At 48.3% G+C, this 17,131-nt stretch overlaps 1 protein-coding gene across 2 annotated transcripts in view; it reads left to right on the forward strand.

Moving 5' to 3' along the window:
* The window catches only part of Arhgef3 (Rho guanine nucleotide exchange factor 3), a 294,787-nt gene that overhangs the window by 85,610 nt on the left and 192,046 nt on the right, over nt 1-17,131 (forward strand). The gene's annotated exons all lie outside the window — the stretch shown is intronic.

Raw genomic sequence — 17,131 nt, forward strand, 5'->3', positions numbered from 1 at the left:
GGGCTAAACTTGCATGCAGCCTCTCACCCAGGCACAATTTCACAAGGATCATGGACTTTTTGGATCAAGGAATATTTCCTTTCCTTTCCTTTCCTTTCCTTTCCTTTCCTTTCCTTTTCTTCCCTCTCCGTCCCTCCGTCCGTCCCTCTCTCCCTCCTTCCCTTCCTCCGTTCCTCCCTCCCCCCTTCGTGGTTCTTGTTTTAAGACTGCATCTCACTGTGTAGTCCAGGTTGGCCATAAATCCAAGCTTTTCCTGTCTCAGCCCTCCACGCGCTGACAGGAGAGGTGTGTATTACCACTCCCAGCAATGTTATGGAAGTTTTATAGGCCCCTGTGTTGCCCAGAAATTTTAAAGTTTGAACTTGGAGATTCTGGGGCCTTAAAAATATAAAACTCAATGATTTCCTGATAATCCTGGGTGTGTTGGGAGGTGATGGGGCCTTGGGGAGGGGTCACAGCCCTTCTGCCTGCTTCGACTGGGGCCTCTCCTTTCACTCCATGCTGCCTCTCGGTTGACTCAGCCAGGAGCATCTGAGGATATGGCTAAAAGTGCTCTCAGCCTCTGCGTCCCTGTGGTCCTGCCTGGGGTAACTATGTAGAGCCAGCCTTGTCTGCAGGCCTGCAGAACAAACCATCTTGCCCTGTTTCCACCTTTGCCTTTGACTGCCTACTGTAGCCCAGGCTACCCTCAAACTCTTGGTCGTTCTTCCTCAGACTCGAGTGTTGAAGCTGCAGTGTGCACAGGCACACTTGGCTATTTTCTGCAAAGGCCTTTGCCATCTGAAGACATCCCATTCCCTGACCGCTAGATCAGCCGTTCTCAGCCTGTGGGTTGCAACTCCTTGGGGTCAAATGACCCCTTTACAGGGGTCACATATCAGTTTCCTGCATATCAGATATTTATATTGCAATTCATAGCAATAGCACAATTACAGTTATGAAGTAGCAATGGAAATAAATTTATGCTGGGGGGGGGGGTCACCACAGCATGAGGAACTGTATTAAATGGTACAGCATTAGGAAGGTAGAGAACCACTGTCCTAAATGGTGCTTGTCCCCTCCCATGGTGGGGAAGGAAAGTGGCTCTCCAGGCTCTGTTTAATAAAAGCACAAATCAGCCTCAAGAGGGAGCTGTCTCGTGGCCTGATGGCCCCCCTGATGTCCCCTTTCTAGGTCTTAGTCTCCAGTATAGGAGCTTTGGAGCTACACAGACATTCAGTACCTGGGAAGGTTTGCAGTGGGGTGGGTGTGACGGAGAGGCGTGGTTATAGCTGAGGCCCGAAAGCTGCTGGGTTACAGACGGGGCTCTTTGAGGAGGAGGGGGTTCGAAGAAAAGCGGGTGCATAGGTAAGAGAGGTAAGGTCTCTGTGGAAGCTGGATCACGGTAGTCGGATGGGGCAGAGGTTTGTAGGGCACAGGGGTAGTGATGAGGATGGAAGAGGGGCTGGTCCCTCATCTTCCAGAGCCCCGCCCCCTGCCAGTTCGTCATCCACAGAACTGCTTCTCTCTTTGGTGTGGGGTGTGGTTAATGATTGACAGAAATTAATGTCAGCAAGTCTGCATGACCCTTTTCCATTTTAAACAAGGGTCTTTAGCACCTGGATTAAAGGAGGCCTCAGAGATGCTGGTTTCCAATCAATTTTTTTTAAACAGGAGACCTTTGTGTTTAATCACACCTCGGATTTCTTTTTTAAATTGTTCTCTCTTAGGGTGTCAAACTGAGATCAAGGTCAACAGAAGTCATACTATGAAATTTTACTCTTTCTCGCCCCCTGGTGGCAGACTCTTGAATACCAGCTTGGGAATTGGTGATTGGAAAACTCAATGGCTTGTCTCATAAGCAAGGTGCCTCAGAGATTCCCTGCTGCGTATCTGGTCCTGGCTGTCCAGTCAGTTCGTGGAGGGAAGCCAGGCATGCACAAAGCAGGCCGAGGGAATTCTGCTGTCTCCGGTGTTTGGCCTTAGGGTTTAGCATCTTCCCCTACTCTGAGGAGCCACTCACTCTCCTGAGCTTTCCCAGCCGTAAGCACAGAGTGGACAGCTGCCCCTTCCACCCCAGCTGTTGTTCGTGGGGCATTTCCTTTTGCCCTCTGTGGTCCTGGGCTGGGGGTGAAGGTAGTGTTAGAAATGTCCTGTGCGTCATTATACATCTAACGAGAAAATTACCTGTCTCTGTGGCACTCCCGTCCTGGAACAGTTGAGCACATGGTAAGGGAACAGAGACAGAGCGGGGACGTGCCTGCTGCAGCTCTTCGCCCTTTCTGGAGAATTAGAGAAACACGTGTTTCCCCATGAGTAGACTCTTACAAGCAAACATATAAAACACAGAAGATTGATAGCCATCAATTTCAGTAGATGGACTTCAGTGTCCATTAGACAGATGTCAATGTTCATAGGTAGATGTCAGTTTCAATAGATGTTTATTGTAGCTCTTTTGGTGGGTACCCCCAGCCATCTCTCCAACCCTATGTCTCAGCCTGGCTTGTCTGCAACTCAACACGCAGACCAGGCTGACCTTGATACATTCTTGACACCTGTGAACGAAACACACATTGTATCATCCTATGATCTTTTACTCATGACCTCTGAACACTTAGTGGGTGAATGCTTCTATTTCCGCATAAAGGAACAGAGACTCAGGGAGATGAAAGTGACTGTTAATATTCACGGGATGAAGCGCCTGCCTCTAACTGGGTCCCTGTCTGTCCCCATCGCAGGCATTCCCAACAGCCCAGCCTTGACCGAGATGAGTCACACAGAGAAGGAGGGCTGAAGTCAGCCCTAAGTGGGGAGCTGTGGTCTTGTGGGATGCCATCTTGTCATGCTTGCTTGTGCAGGCATTTACACTGTGCAGAGGGGGGGTGCAGCAAGCTGGGGGCTGCCCTGGCATGGGCGGGGCCTGACACTGTGCACGGATGCTGCCTCCTGAGGCGGGCAGCTGGTGGGTGGGTTCCAAGAAGGATCTCTCCTCTCAGGAACTCTTACTTTGCTAACTGTGTTTTTCCTGACCTTTCTGGTAGCTAGAGAAGGTTGGCGTGGAATCGCAGCCCCATGATCTGAGCCACAGTTTTCCTACCCTGTGAGGCCAGTTCTGTTTGGTAAGACACCACTATTGAACGTGGCTGAGGCAGCCAGGAGGGACTTTGGTAAAGGCCGTGGTCATAGATGTTAGACTTCATGCGACTTACCCCCTCTCCAGCATGCGGCTGCAGGGTGTTTGCTAATGCCGACACAGCAGCCGGGAATACCTTTCTCCATCATGTTTTGGGTTTCATGCTTTGGTCTGGCTTCTGAACAAATATTTACGTTTATCCTGAGTAAAAGATTTGACTTAACTCAGCAAAAGAAGTAACAGGGTGAGGATGAGAATCTCATCTTAAGGATTACCAAGGAACACATACACATACAATCTCTACGTATGTTTGCGTGCATATGTAAAAATAAACATACATATATAATCATGGAAGATGCTACAGAGAAAGGAAGGCTGGCTTAACATTCAAACTTCTGTAGAAAACATGTTAGTGTCATATAAGATAATAAACCTAACCTTTGAGACTATGCCTGAGAAATTATTTTGCTGTGTGTTGATGTTTTGTAAGCGGATAGCCTGGCTAGGCAGAGTCTGGGGTCAAACCAAAATCAAATAATAAATCAAACAAAGTTAGTCTTAGTGTTGTTTCCTGTTGCTGTAATAACACCCTGACGACGGCACCTTAAAGGGAGGAAGGGTTTACTTGGCTCCTGGTTCTAAGCTATAGGCCATTACTGTGGGAATTCAAGGTGGCAGGTACTTGGAGCTCTGTCCACGGTCAGAAACAGAGGACAGTGAGTTAGTGCGTACATGCTCAGCTTGAGCTCTTTACTCTTACATAGTTCAGAATTTTTCCCACCTAGGGAATGGTGCCACCCCCAGTGGGCATCTCAATTTACATGACCAGAAAAACTCACACAGGCATACCCACAGGCCAGCTTCATCTAGGTCTTTCATTGAAGCCTCCTTCCTAGGAGATTCTAGAAGTTGACATGCTAGCCACCACGGTTGCCTTCACTGTAAGCTGGTTCATACTGTAGATGACAAGAGTTCTGCTTTCCTTTCTAGCTTTGGATAGTTTTCTAAGCGGCATTGTATCCTGAGTGCCTGGTAAGGTGCTTGGCACAAAGTGGGGGCTAGTCACTGTTTCTTGTGGAGATGGAGAGAAGGCTGAACCCTTGGATGGCGGGAGTGTAAATCCAGGAAAAGCCTTCTCAGAGGAAGTGCAGACACAGCCATTGCATTGGTGGATTTGGGGTCAGGACTGTCTGTGTGCAGAGAGCATGTGGGAATCTAGCAATGGGAATGGGTTTATCAAACAGGAAGTGGCGCGTAAGGGGGAGTTCAGTGATTAGGGCAAAGGGCAGGGGAGGACAGGAACTGTTATTTCTGGCATTGCCTGCACATTGCTCTGTCATGTGATAGGGTCTCCAGGGCCATCTCACCCTCGCTTGTCCTTTTCCTGACATCCCCCCTCCACCCCGAGCACCCCAGAGCAAGACTGTGTAAACTCAGTGCGCCAAGGGACTCCTAGCAGGGTACAGGCCCTCCCTCAGCCCAGCTTTCCTTATCCGTAAAGCTGGGGCTTGCTCTAAGCAAACACCAAAGCCCTGGTGGGGGCTTGAAGTGCACCATCAGCAGTAAACTTTCTTCCCGTCCAGTACTGTGTCTCGCCAACAACCAAAGACATCCTTGTACATCCCGCAGCAGTCTGCAGCTCTGCTTCCTTAGCTGCCTGCAGCCCGCGGTCCTACTCCACCCAAATCCACTTCCCATCTGTTCTGCCCATTGGTCCCCCTCCCGCCGCCCTGGTTTTCTCTTTCTTCCCTGGATCCTTGCTACAAGTCCCCCCACCCCCTATGTAACTCCACTGGAGTCATGGAGAGTGATGAGCTCAGACGGTACACCAGGGAGAAGAAACTGAGCAGGGCGCAAACACACTGTTGGGATAGGAAACTGGGTCTAGTATGTATCTACTGGATCTGACCCCAAGTGGGCATCCTCTCAGCCACTAAGACGCCACCATCCCTGGTCCAGACTGGCTTGGGTGTTCTGGAAGCAAGTAGCAGATGGGACACCTTGGAGTCTAGTGGTCATGAGGACAGTCTCTTAAAATGGTGATGCTGATGGACACCTTGTGGACACATGGAGAGCCTATGGCCTGTGTCTTTTGAGCTAGCTGGTGCTTCAGCATCCACAGAAACATGTGTCGATGACATGCAAGTGTGCCAGAAAACAACACTAGCAGCAGCAGCAGCAGCAGCAGCAGCAGCAGCAGCAGCAGCAGCAGCAGCAGCAGCAGCAGCAGCAGCAGCAGCAGCAGCAGCAAAACCCCCAAAGCAAGGGAAGGTCAAATGTGACCTTTTCCTGTCAGCTCTTCTGTTAGGAAATGAAACCTTTTAATTTTCAATTCCTATTTTATTTTGTTTACTTGGTTTTCTAAAAATCACTTTGTATGTGTGTGCGTGCGTGCATGTGCGTGCGTAAGGACAGATTGTGAGAGTCACTTCTTTCTTTGTATCATGTGTGTCCGAGGGTTCTACCTCAGGTTGGTAGGAAGTGTCTTTAGCCACGTATCTGTCTTGCCAACTCTCAGTTTCAATTTTTGAAAGTGACTGGAGTGTATCTTGGTGGCAGTGCACTTGCCTACTGTGTGTAAAGCCCTGGGTTTGATCCCCAGCAACACAAAATGAGACAAGGAACATTGGGAATCTGAAAACAGACTGACTGCTGAGCCCCCGCAGAGGGGCGATTCTCTGCCACTGCTTTTCTGATACTGGCCACCAGAGGGCACTGTGCACTCACATTAAGTGTGGCTTTTTTTTTCTTTTCTGTGTCTTTGTAGAGGTAGGAGCCCTGCTCTCTCCAGCCCTCAGCTCTGGAAAAGATCCAGCTATTTCTAATGGAATATTGTGCTCTCCAGGAGGGCTCACTCTTTTAGAACTGCAGTGACTGTGTTATTATCTTAACACCCGGGTCTGCCCAGAAAAGTCTCCATGGGAGTGCGTTCTCTGGTGTTCTTTCTTAGAGCGCAAGGCTCAGAGGGGAACGTTGCCAGATGAATGTGTGCTCTTACAGGATCCCCATTTAACTAATGGTGGGCTCCGAACCCCACACCTCTGCTGTTCAGGACCTGCCTCCGCCCCTCTTTGGTACAGAAATGAAAAGGGCTCGTCTGGTTACAGTAACTAGAGAATTCATGTGCCCAGGGGTTCTGGAACAATGTTAGGACATTCAGGGCACTGTGCTTCCCAAGGGGGCATTTTAATTCCTGTCGTGGATTATCCCCATCCTACGAATGCTATTAATAATTAATAATTTATTAATAATAAATTAATTAATAATTTATCTATTGTGTCTCATGAATGCTGGGCATTATTTTATGTGTTTAAGGACTTTTTTTTAAAAAGTTACATTTTGCTGCGTATGCCACGATGCGTGTATGGAGGTCAGGAGACAACCAGCAGAAATTAGGTCTCCCCTTCTAACGTGTGGGTTCTGGGGATATGAACTAGCTGGTTTTGTGTGTCAACTTGACACAAACTAGAGTCACCAGAGAGGAAGGAGCCTCAGCTGGGGAAAGGCCTCCATGAGATCTGTCTGTAAGGATTTTCTCAATTAGTAATCAATGGGGAGGGCCCAGCCCATGGTGGGTGAGGTCATCCCTGGGCTGGTGGTCCTGGGTTCTATAGGAAAGCAGGTTGAACAAGCCACATGAAGCAATCCAGTGAGCAACACTTACTCCGCGGTCTTTGCATCAGCTCCTGCCTCCAGGTTTCTGCCTGTTTGAGTTCCTACCCTGACATCCTTTGATGATGAACTGTGCTATTGAATTGTAAGCCAAATAAACCCTTTTCTCCCCAACTTGCTTTTTGGTCATGGTGTTTCATCCCAGCAATAGAAACCCTGACTAAGACACGATCAAGCCCTGGTTGCCTGGCAACAACACCTTTCCCCACTGATCCATTTTGCCAGTCCACTCCCCGGGTCTCATGAGCATAAGCTTACTAGTCCTTGGGAAATCCCAGCCAGTGGGAACCCCTGTGGCACACTTGCTGTTAGCTTTCTTACTCATCTGGTGAAGAGCAGTCTGGATATGACTCTCAATGGCGCTGCCTGTTCTTGCCAGTCACACAAGTTCTACTGCTGAAGAGGAGAACCCTCTGCAGTATGGTGGCTCTTAGCTAAGGATATGCCCTGGTACACCACCTGCAGCCCACTGTCTACTAGCTCCTTCCCCCATACCCACCTTTCCAGCCAGGTATGTCCCATCTCCCAGTTCTTCCTTCTCCCACCAAGCCTTGCATTGCCTGCAGCTCAGTGGATTGCCGGGTCTGTTGTGGGAGTCCGGGCTCAGCTCTTTTGCCCTCCGATACACGCTTATTATTCTCCACGCTCCAACTTCTGCATCTGCTGATGATGGTGGGGGTGGGGCGACGGTGATGCTCAGAGAAGGTACTCATGCACACATGCAACATCAGTCATCTGGTGCATATGTCCACTTGGACCCCCATCTCATCTCCCTCCCAACTTCATGTCTTCCTTTTAGACTTACTTATTTAGCCCACTGAATCCAGTTAACACCATCCATAAGCACATGGGTATTGGATCATCCCCTGGGGCATGGAACCCATCAGTTGATCCTAAAGAAAAGTGACTCTCCCTTCCCTAGCAACCATCCATGGCCAGTAACTCCTCAGCTAGGTCTGGGGTCTTGGGAGCCCCTCCCTTCTCCATGCTGGAGTTTTTGATGGGCTTTAACTTGTGGGGGGTACCATAGGTGCTGTAAAATCATGAATGCAACAGCGGCATCATGCCCAGAGGGCAGCATGCCACAGCGCTCCCCCCTGTCCTCTGGTGCCCCCTCTTCGGCAATGTTGATAAAGACATCCCATATGTGGCCGAGCGCTCGCAGTCCCCAGCGATGCATCTCTGCAGGAAGCGCTCCCCACTGCAGCAAGAACCTTCTCTGGCTAAGGCTGGGAGCAGCCCCAGGCTGTGGATATAGACGCAGATATTTAGTAGGTAGTTTGACAACATGGCCATTTAGAAAAACAGCATCTATAGCTACTTGAAGTGTCTTAAGCATTACCTGGCTCACCGTGAGGATTCAGTGTCTGTCATTATGTGTTATCTTTAAGTTTATGGTTTCTGCCGCCATCTTATTTTCCTTCCATTTTCTCCCTCAGTCCTCAAGAGAGTGCAGCCTCCTTCTACCCCGCTTCTTCTCTACCTACTCTGTCCTCGCTGTCCCTGCCACCCGAGCCCTGCCCTGACGCTGCCCGCTAGGTTGTCAGCTCTCTCCATAGGCAGGGCAGTCAGCGAAGCTTCTCTCAGTCTTGGTCATTGGCTCCTAGTGTGTGGTCTGGCCTTGGCCCAGCTCCTCTGGAGAGCATCTCTGTCCGTTGGTTGCCTTTTCCCTAACTGTCCCCAAGGCTGTGGTCCTTGCCTTTGTCACCTTGTCAAGTCACTTTGATCTTGGCTACAAATCTCAGTTCCCAGCAGTTTGCTGGACCTTCCTGCCTCCCCTTCTAGGATCTTTAGACTTTATAACTGATAGATCAAGACCCAGACTATTCCCAAGTTCCCAAAGCCTCCGTAAGAGCTGGGGTACTGACAGCCAGTTTGCAAATGAACTGCTTCACACGAGGCTGAGTGAGGAGAGGCCTGTAGGGTCTCGGTGGTCCTGATTACAGACCCAGCCAGGAAGATGGCCTTAAACTCCTGCTTCGCCTTGTCACCCATAGATAGAAGTGCACTCTGGAAGCTGGTGACTAAGTCACTGGGGAGTAGAAGGCAGTCAGTCTACTGCTACTTTATGTGACCTCGCCCCAGAATGATCAGGCTGCATTTATGGAGGAGCGTAGAGAATAGTGAACCACTGGTTCACACCACAGGCTGGATGAATCCGAGTGCATTCTGCCACGTGAAGGAAGTCAGTCAAATGGAGAAGGCTGGACACTATGGAGTTTCATGTATGTGACATTCTGGAAAAGTCAAAATGGGAGAAATAGGAAACATCCCAGTTGCCAGGAACTGGGCTGAGGAGGGGGCTTCCTGGGAGGGCAGCCTTGTGTTCCCACTGTGGTGGCAGGCATGACCTACCAGTTTTACCAACACGCTTATGCTTACACCCAAAGAGTAAATTTTACTGAGCACAGCAGTTTATTTTAAAAAGCACATTAAGGGCTGGGGCTGTAGCTCAGTTGGTGGAGTCCTGGCCTAGCATGCCCATAACCCTGGCTTCTGTCTCCAGCTCTGCATAAAAATTGGGCCTGTCTGTTTGCCGTAACCCTGGCAGGAGGATCAAAGATTAAAAGCCATCCTTGGCCGCATAGCGAGTTTCAGGTCAGCCTAGGCTACATGGACCTTGCCTCTGAAGAAACAAAGAAAGCACAAAGCCAAAATAACTAAATAGACAAATAGAAATCAAATTAAAAGCAAGTCAAGCTGGACGTCTGTTTTACATCTACAATCCTAGTCTTGGGGAGCTTGTGCAGGATCACAGGGTCTGCGGCCACCCTGAGCTGTGGAGTAAAACCCTGTGTCAAAACAGACACCAGTAGAAAAGAAATAGATTAATTAATGACATGAAATCCCATCCAGGCTTCCAACAAGGAAGAAGGAAATGCTAATGTCACCTGCCGGCAGTTTAGGCTTAGCTCCAGTTCCAGAGGTGGAAACTGAGGCTGAGAAAACTAGGTCCTGGGTTGATATCACTTTCTCTTCCTCCTCCTGCCCCCCAGGTCCTGGTGCTGCACCAGGGGCTGGAGCTAGAGTGCCCCAGTGAGGCTCAAGTTCCTCAGCCTCAGGGCCAAGGTCACTGCCCTTTCACAGGGGTCACCTCAGACCATTGGGAAGGGTAGGTATTTACATTGTGATTCGTAACAGCAAAATTACAGTTATGAAGTAGCAACGAATGGCTTTATGGTTGGGGGTCACCACACCATGAGAAAGTATATTAAAGGGTCGCAGCATTAAGAAGACCGGCCTCTCCCACCCCCTAGTCTGCCCGCCCCCTAGTCTGCCTGCTCTCGATATTACCTTTAACAAGCTGCCCCCAAGAGCGGACATACTACCTTATTTACCTTTACCGCTTCCTAAGGACAGTAGGCTGTGTTTGTTTGCTAATCAGAGGGATGGGTTTCTTCTTCCAGCTATACAGGACTAAAGAATTTCAGCTTCAAGCAAAGAAAAACAAGTGTCCTATGATTACAAATTAATATTTGGGAGTCATAAAGTGTCAGATTCAGGGAATATATGTGTAAGTGTGAATCCGTCATCACTCTGAGAAGTTGCTACTGTGGAATTAGCTTTTAAAGAATTTTTAAGAAAAATTTTATTGTTTCTCCTTTGACCTTCAGGGTTTCTGAAAACTCATTCATGGCTCTCATATCCTAAAAGGTGTTTTATTTAGGAGTATTTTTGACTAGTGAAAGCAATAGTCTTATTTTGATATGGCTATCTGAGCTAGGAACCTGCCTGTGATCCCAGCTACCTAAGAGGCTGAGGCATGAAGAGTGTTTGGATTAAGGGCAGACTGGGCTACTCAGTGAGATGTGGTCTTAAAAGTCATTTGGAGACATCTACGTGACTCTACAAGATTTGGAGTTCCATACTAACAACTTTAATGTCTCCCCCGTGCTCTCTGTCATAACCTCTGACCTCTTCCAGAGCTGGTCTCTCTCTCCTGATAGGAGCACTATCCTTTTCCACGGTCAGGTTGGGGTATGGGAGAGGCTATCAGCTACCTTCTGTGCAGATTATTTTTTTCTCTGTATGGTCTTTCCATGAACCCCACTCGTCCATCAGCCTGGTCCAGACCCAGCCAGTTCACAATCTTATAAAAGTGTGAGGACGTTGAGGGACAGGTGAATATGTGCTTGCAAGTGCTGGCTGCATCCCTGAATCAAGCTGTGTCCCAGAGGGGAGGTTGCCATGGTAGCAACTATAGTAACACTGACGCAACATTGGCTCTGTTCTCCTAGCTGGAAGATGGTGAGATGCCCAGGAGAGAGGCCTTGCACTGCCCTATGTATTCAGATGGGCTGTGTTTGGTAAAAATATTTGGTGAGTGACACATGATTAATATATTATGATAGATGAAGTGGCCAGGAAAAAAAATCTTATGCAACTTGGCCAAGCTCAGATGCCTGAAACGGGGCTGCCTGATTGTGGGCATTTTGCAGTCTGATCCCAGTACCTACCTGTCCACTGTTACCACCTTATTCCATAGGTTCCTATGAAGATCTGGGGAGCTGATGCTTTAAAAGACACCACCAGAGCTGGGGAGATAGCTCAGTGGGTGAAGTGCTCACTGTGCAAGCATGAGCACCCATACCAGAGCTGGGAGCAGTGGGGCGGTGTGTGCCTATAACCCCAGTAAGGTGCCTTGAACTCACTGGCCAACTAACCTAAAATGAGTTCCAGGGTTAGCACTAGAACCTGAAGATAGAGGACAATGTCCTGATGTCAACCTCTGGCCACACGACACAAATAGTATCAATGCCAAAAAATGCTGTCACTCTTCCACGCCTAGCTCCTCCTCCTGTATACCCGCTCTGCCTTCCCACCTGTCTGAGAGGCTGACCAGACTTTGGGAATGGCTTGCTGCTTGCCACCGTGCCTAGAACGCCCCATCGTCCATGTGCTCGGCCTTGCCCTCCCCCTCCTCCGCGTGTGCTCTAGCAGGCCTGCCTCGGGCTAGGCTTCTCCGCTGTATTTCACTGACAGTTTGGGAATAAACATGTTTTTATGTGCGGCCCCAGTCACTGCCAAGAATAACATTTACGGAGCTTCTAATTACCCCGGAGACTGTGGGGGGTCTCTATCAGAGTCAATAAACTACTTCATGTCATGCTGGCTAATTTGAGAATTTGTGGTGTCTTAGCTGCAAGAGAGTGTTAATTAGGAACGCCCATTCTCGGGACTCAGGTTTAGGATTTGGGTTTTAGAAACGCTGGACCACCTACCTTCCTGCTGATTTATTAGCTGCTGATCAACATAGTATTGATTAAAAGATGAAGACTTTCTTCTGCTCCTCCCTCCCTGGACAAAATCCAGATGAAAACAAAGACTCCTTACAGGTGGTGGCCAGGAACGAGGAAAGGGCTTGAGTCCACAGGAATGTGTTTTGAGTTAGAGCCTTGAACATATCTCCTTTCTTTTTGTTTATGATTTTGATATAGTTTGGCAGGTTTGCTTTCTCCCCTTTATTAGTTTCCACAAAGATCAGAAAGACAGTTTGAGTTCATAGTGATTTTTAAGATTTATTTTATTTATTTATAGGTAGGTGTGTGTGTGTGTGTGATGCACGTGCATGTGTGCATGCCCACAGAGGCCAAATGAGGGCACCGGATCCCTGGAGCTGGAATTACAGGCAGTTATGAGCCATCTGACAAATTTAAGTCCTTAAATGCTCTTAACTGCTGAGTCATCTCTTCAACCCTTCGTAGCCATAAAAAAAAAAACCCAACAACAACAACAAAAAAAAACCCAAACTTTTTAAGACTTACTTGCTCTAAATTCTTTTAAAATGTTCGGAAAAGTCAGCCCTGGAAGTTTTTTTTAAAGGACTGGGGATGTAGGTCAGTGGAAACACATTTGCCTAGAAAGCATGAGGCTCTGGAATTTGTCCCCAGCCCTGGTATAGAAAAAAGAATGCCTGGTCATGGTGGCCCATGTCTGTTAGCCCAGCACTCAGGGCCTGGTCAAGGCAGGAGTACGTGAATTTCAGGCTAACCTGAAATCCTGTCTCCTATCTTAACAAAACAAGCATTACAAACTGTACTTGAAGTAAACTATGATGTGCACTCAGAGAAGTTCATCAGTCTTTATGGCTTTCTGTAATAAGGCTGTGGCTCCGCCCGGCCCTGAGCTGCCACCCTCAAGATTAGTGCTCGACTTCCGAAGGGCTGGAGCTGCATGAGCCAGCAGACACGCCCAGCTCTTGTGGCTCTTCATTTGCAGATGTAGGAAAGTCTCTAAGACTGATGGCTTTTATTGTTATTACTATTGCCTGTACGTTCATGTGTACGTGTCGTGTGTCCACCTCTCTCTTCCCCTTCCCAGGGCTGGGTTACAAAAGCATGCTTTTGTATGATTGCTGGCGCTGTGCACTTAGGTCCTCACTGAGACAGCAAGCATGCTGCAGATTGGGCCATCTCCCAGCCCCTCCTTTGTTCTCTCTCTCTCTCTCTCTCTCTCTCTCTCTCTCTCTCTCTCTGCGTGTGTGTGTGTGTGTGTGTGTGTGTGTGTGTGTGTGTGTGTCTTTACCTTTTAGTTGTGTTTACCCTGGGTGTTCAATTTGTGTGTTCTTGCCAGGGTACCTTCTGAAGGTAGTCTCTTCTCTTAGAGATTATCTGTTGCTGATCGTTTAAGTTTTATGTAATCCTATTTCTCAGTGTTTTAAAGATGTTTTTATTTTACATGTATGCCTGAGAGCCTGCGTGTGTGTGTATGTGTGTGTGTGTGTGTGTGTGTGTGTGTGTGCATTCTGTGTGCCTGGAACAGAAGGGTCCAGAAGAGGGCTTTGGATCCCCTGGAACTGGAAGTCACAGGCAGTTGTGAGTCACCGTGTGAGAGCTGGGAGCCTAACTCAGCTCCTCTGCCAGGCAGCGAGTGCTCTTAACCACCGAGCCATCTCAACAGCCGCTCTTGGGATGATTTTCTGTGTTATCGGAGTCCTTTTCAGAAAGCTCTTGCCTGTGTTTGTATCTTGAAGTCTTGGGGCCAGCAAGATGGCTCAGCAGGTGAAGGGGTTTGCTGTGAAGTCCCGTGACTTAGTTATAAATCCTTGAACCCACTGAGAGGGAAGAGAGAACGAACTCCATAGGTTGCCCTCTAAGCTCCACATGTGTGTGCCACAGACATTACTCCCCCACCTAAATAAATAAATACTGTATATTTTCAGACTGTGTCTCGTAGTTACTGTGTGGGTTTATCTCTGGCTCTTCTACCCCATGGTTCTGTCTTTGGGACAGTAGCATTCGCTGTTGTCACCATGACTCTATAGTATACTACAGAGATTGAGGTTGGACTTGGTCAAACTTCCAGCACCTTTATGTCCACTAAGGTTGGCCTTAATCATTTGGGGTTCTTTGTGCTTCTATGTGAACTTCAGGGTTTTTGATATTTCAGTTAGGGAGGAACTACCATTGGGTAGAGAGTGCAGTGAATCTGTAAATTGCTTTTGATAATAGTTTCACAATATTATTCTTCTTTACAGTGGTTTTATCGTGTGTTTCTTTTGTGCACTTAGAGTGCAAACTGCCAGAGTTCAAATCCTGACTTTGCCATCAATTAGCTTTGTGCTTTGTGGCAAATCATTTAACCTGTTAAAGCCTTGGTTTCTTCATTTGTAAAGTAGGGGTAACAAGAGTACCTACTCATAAGATACTGTTTGGAAGACAGAATGAGTTAACGTTTAATAGGGTTGCCATACAGTCAGTACCTAGCACGCAGAGAGCACTCTGCAAGTGTTGATTTGCTAAAAGGAAATCTTGACAACGGCCTCTGATAGTGGTATTGAGGAGCCCCATGTGCACAGGCTGAAGGCCAGTGTTGAGGATGTGACCAGATCCCATTTTCCTCCTGAGCAGAGTGTTCCGGTGTCTTATTCCACACTGACTTGTGGGCAACTCTCTAGGGAACTGGTGGGAAGGTAGTCTGAACAGAGTCCTGACCAGAAAAACACGTACTCAGGAAAGAACTGGGGCTCCCCATGCAGAACTTTAGAAAAATAACAGCCTGCTGCTTGCTTAAAGAGTAGAAAACTAGGGGACTGGAGAGATGACTCAGAGGTTAAGAGCACTGGCTGCTCTTCCAGAGGTTCTAAGTTCAGTTCCCAGCAACCACATGGTGGCTCACACCCATCTATAATGAGATCTGGTGCCCTCTTCTGGTGTGCACACATCAAGCAAGCAGAACACTGCATACATAATAAAATAAATCTTAAAAAAATTCTTTGTGGAGGGACGTGGAGCTGCTCTGCTGGGCTGTGACCTGCAGGCTCAGGGTGGGGGTTTCAGTAGGATACCAGGAAACCTCTCACGCTGCAGTTCAGACGGATGCAGTTGGTGTGATGGAGGGAGAGCCATCCCCTGGCTTCTAAACATGTCCCCAGAGGCTTCAGGGTCATCATAGTCTCTGGATTTTTTTTTTTTAAATGTTTCCAACACCAGATTGTCAAGGAACCTCTGTTACAAAACACCCTTAAAAATACCCATGGTTTCTGTTGATTCCATCAGCTCACAGTTGGCTTCGGTGTTTGAAGTTTGGACTGCTGTGCCTGCCCTGTGTCAATGGGGCAGAACACCAACGGCTCAGATACTGGTATACCCTGTGCACTGAGTAAGTGCCCTGTGGTTAAGGGAGAGGAGGGGCACTTTGTGCATGCTGTTTCTCATCATCTCCCCCATTCCCCATACTGCTGGCCTGGGCTGTCTGACAGCAGATGTCAAGAATGTTTAGGAAAGTCTTCAGATTGTGGTTTGTCATTGGCCTTCTCCAAGCGGGTCATAAAAAGACAGACGGTGTGCCCACTTCAGGGAAGTCATGGTTTCAAGACTTTACGTTGGGAACTCTGTCAACTCCCATTCTGTACAAATAAGTCTCCTGCCTCACTTTTGGAGAAAAGTCCCTCAGCTCTAGTCCTCCGCTACACTAACATCCTCAGGGAGACTCACTGGGTCCTCTTGCCAATATAAGGATGTCCCTCCTCCCTCCCACCTCCTCCACTTACTTCCTTGAAGGACATCTGTCATTTGTCTTGTCCTGGCGGGGGCCTTCCTCTGTTGATAGACGACTCATGAACACTCTCTGTCACTGGTGTTTATCTGTGTACCCTCAGCTCCGCTCCGAGGCTTCTGTCAATCTCAACTCTATTCTCCCCATAGGCCTTCTCTCCGTCCCCAGCTGGCTCTAGAATTTGTGGAACATCTCTAGTCCCCCCGCCACACACACACAAATCCCTGTCCTGTTTCTTAGAGCTCTGTTCACGCTGTGCCTCCCTCCTGTAGCGTTCTGTTTTCTTTTGTTTGTATCTTGTGAAGACGTTAGGAACAGGTTTGCGGAGGCCAGCACTGGACATTGTGTGTGAGGTTCAGCAGTAACCCAACATCCCCAGACTTGACCCTGGATGGGGCACTTTATCATGTGTTTTCTGTATGTCAGGCACCTGGGACAGAAACTTTAGCTCATCCAACCCTTACACTGTCCTTTGAGGGGACCTATCCAGAGCAGATGTGGCCCAGACTCTGTATCCCACTCGCTGGCCAAAGCTGCCCCTTTATGATATCTCTCGAGGCATGGACCTTAGCTTGGCAGGTCTCCTTCAAGAGGCTCAGCTGGGAAAAGTGTCTCTGAAGACACACAAGTGGCAGGAACCGAAAGCTAACCGGGCTGGCTAGCTGAACGATGCAGAAGACAGTGCAGGCATTGCTGAGGCTAGGCGATAGAGTGCCGGGGTGGGAGAAAGGGAGCAGGCCAGCCAGCAGGTGCAGGGACTGTTACCCCAGAGCGATGGAGTAAATTTGTGGTTCAGAAATGGGGTCTTGCCAAGCTGATTCCATCTTGCTGCTACCACTCCATGGCACAGCCCTTACCATCTGTATTCAGGCTCGCTGTGCTCACTGCCAGTTACAGAATTCCCTCTTGTGCTCTAGTTAATGAAATTTTATTTACTTTATTATCATGCAAAGATTTTTTTCCATCAAATTCACATCTTTTATTTTGCCTGAAAACGTTTTTATTTTACCTTCGCTTAAAAAAAAAAGCATGGCGGAGCCGGTAAAATGACTCAGCAGGCAGAGGCACTAGCTGCCAACGCTGAAGACCCGCATGGCAGGGAGAACTGACTCCCACACGTTGTCCTCTGACTACGTGCCATGGCACACTGTACCCTCCACACAGAATAACTAAATATAATTTTAAAAATGAAAACCTAGAGCTTGTGTGGCCTTCATGGAGACACCGGGGTCCCTCAGCCTGTGTGCAATGGGGAAGAATTCCTGTCTGAATTGAAGCCGTCTGGTAGTGTCTGTTTGGGAACTGTTTGTATGTTAAAAAGAAAGAGATCTTGGGCATTGGGTTTGACGT

Source organism: Microtus pennsylvanicus, chromosome 10, assembly GCF_037038515.1.
Source record: "Microtus pennsylvanicus isolate mMicPen1 chromosome 10, mMicPen1.hap1, whole genome shotgun sequence".
In the NCBI taxonomy this organism is placed as follows: domain Eukaryota; kingdom Metazoa; phylum Chordata; class Mammalia; order Rodentia; family Cricetidae; genus Microtus; species Microtus pennsylvanicus.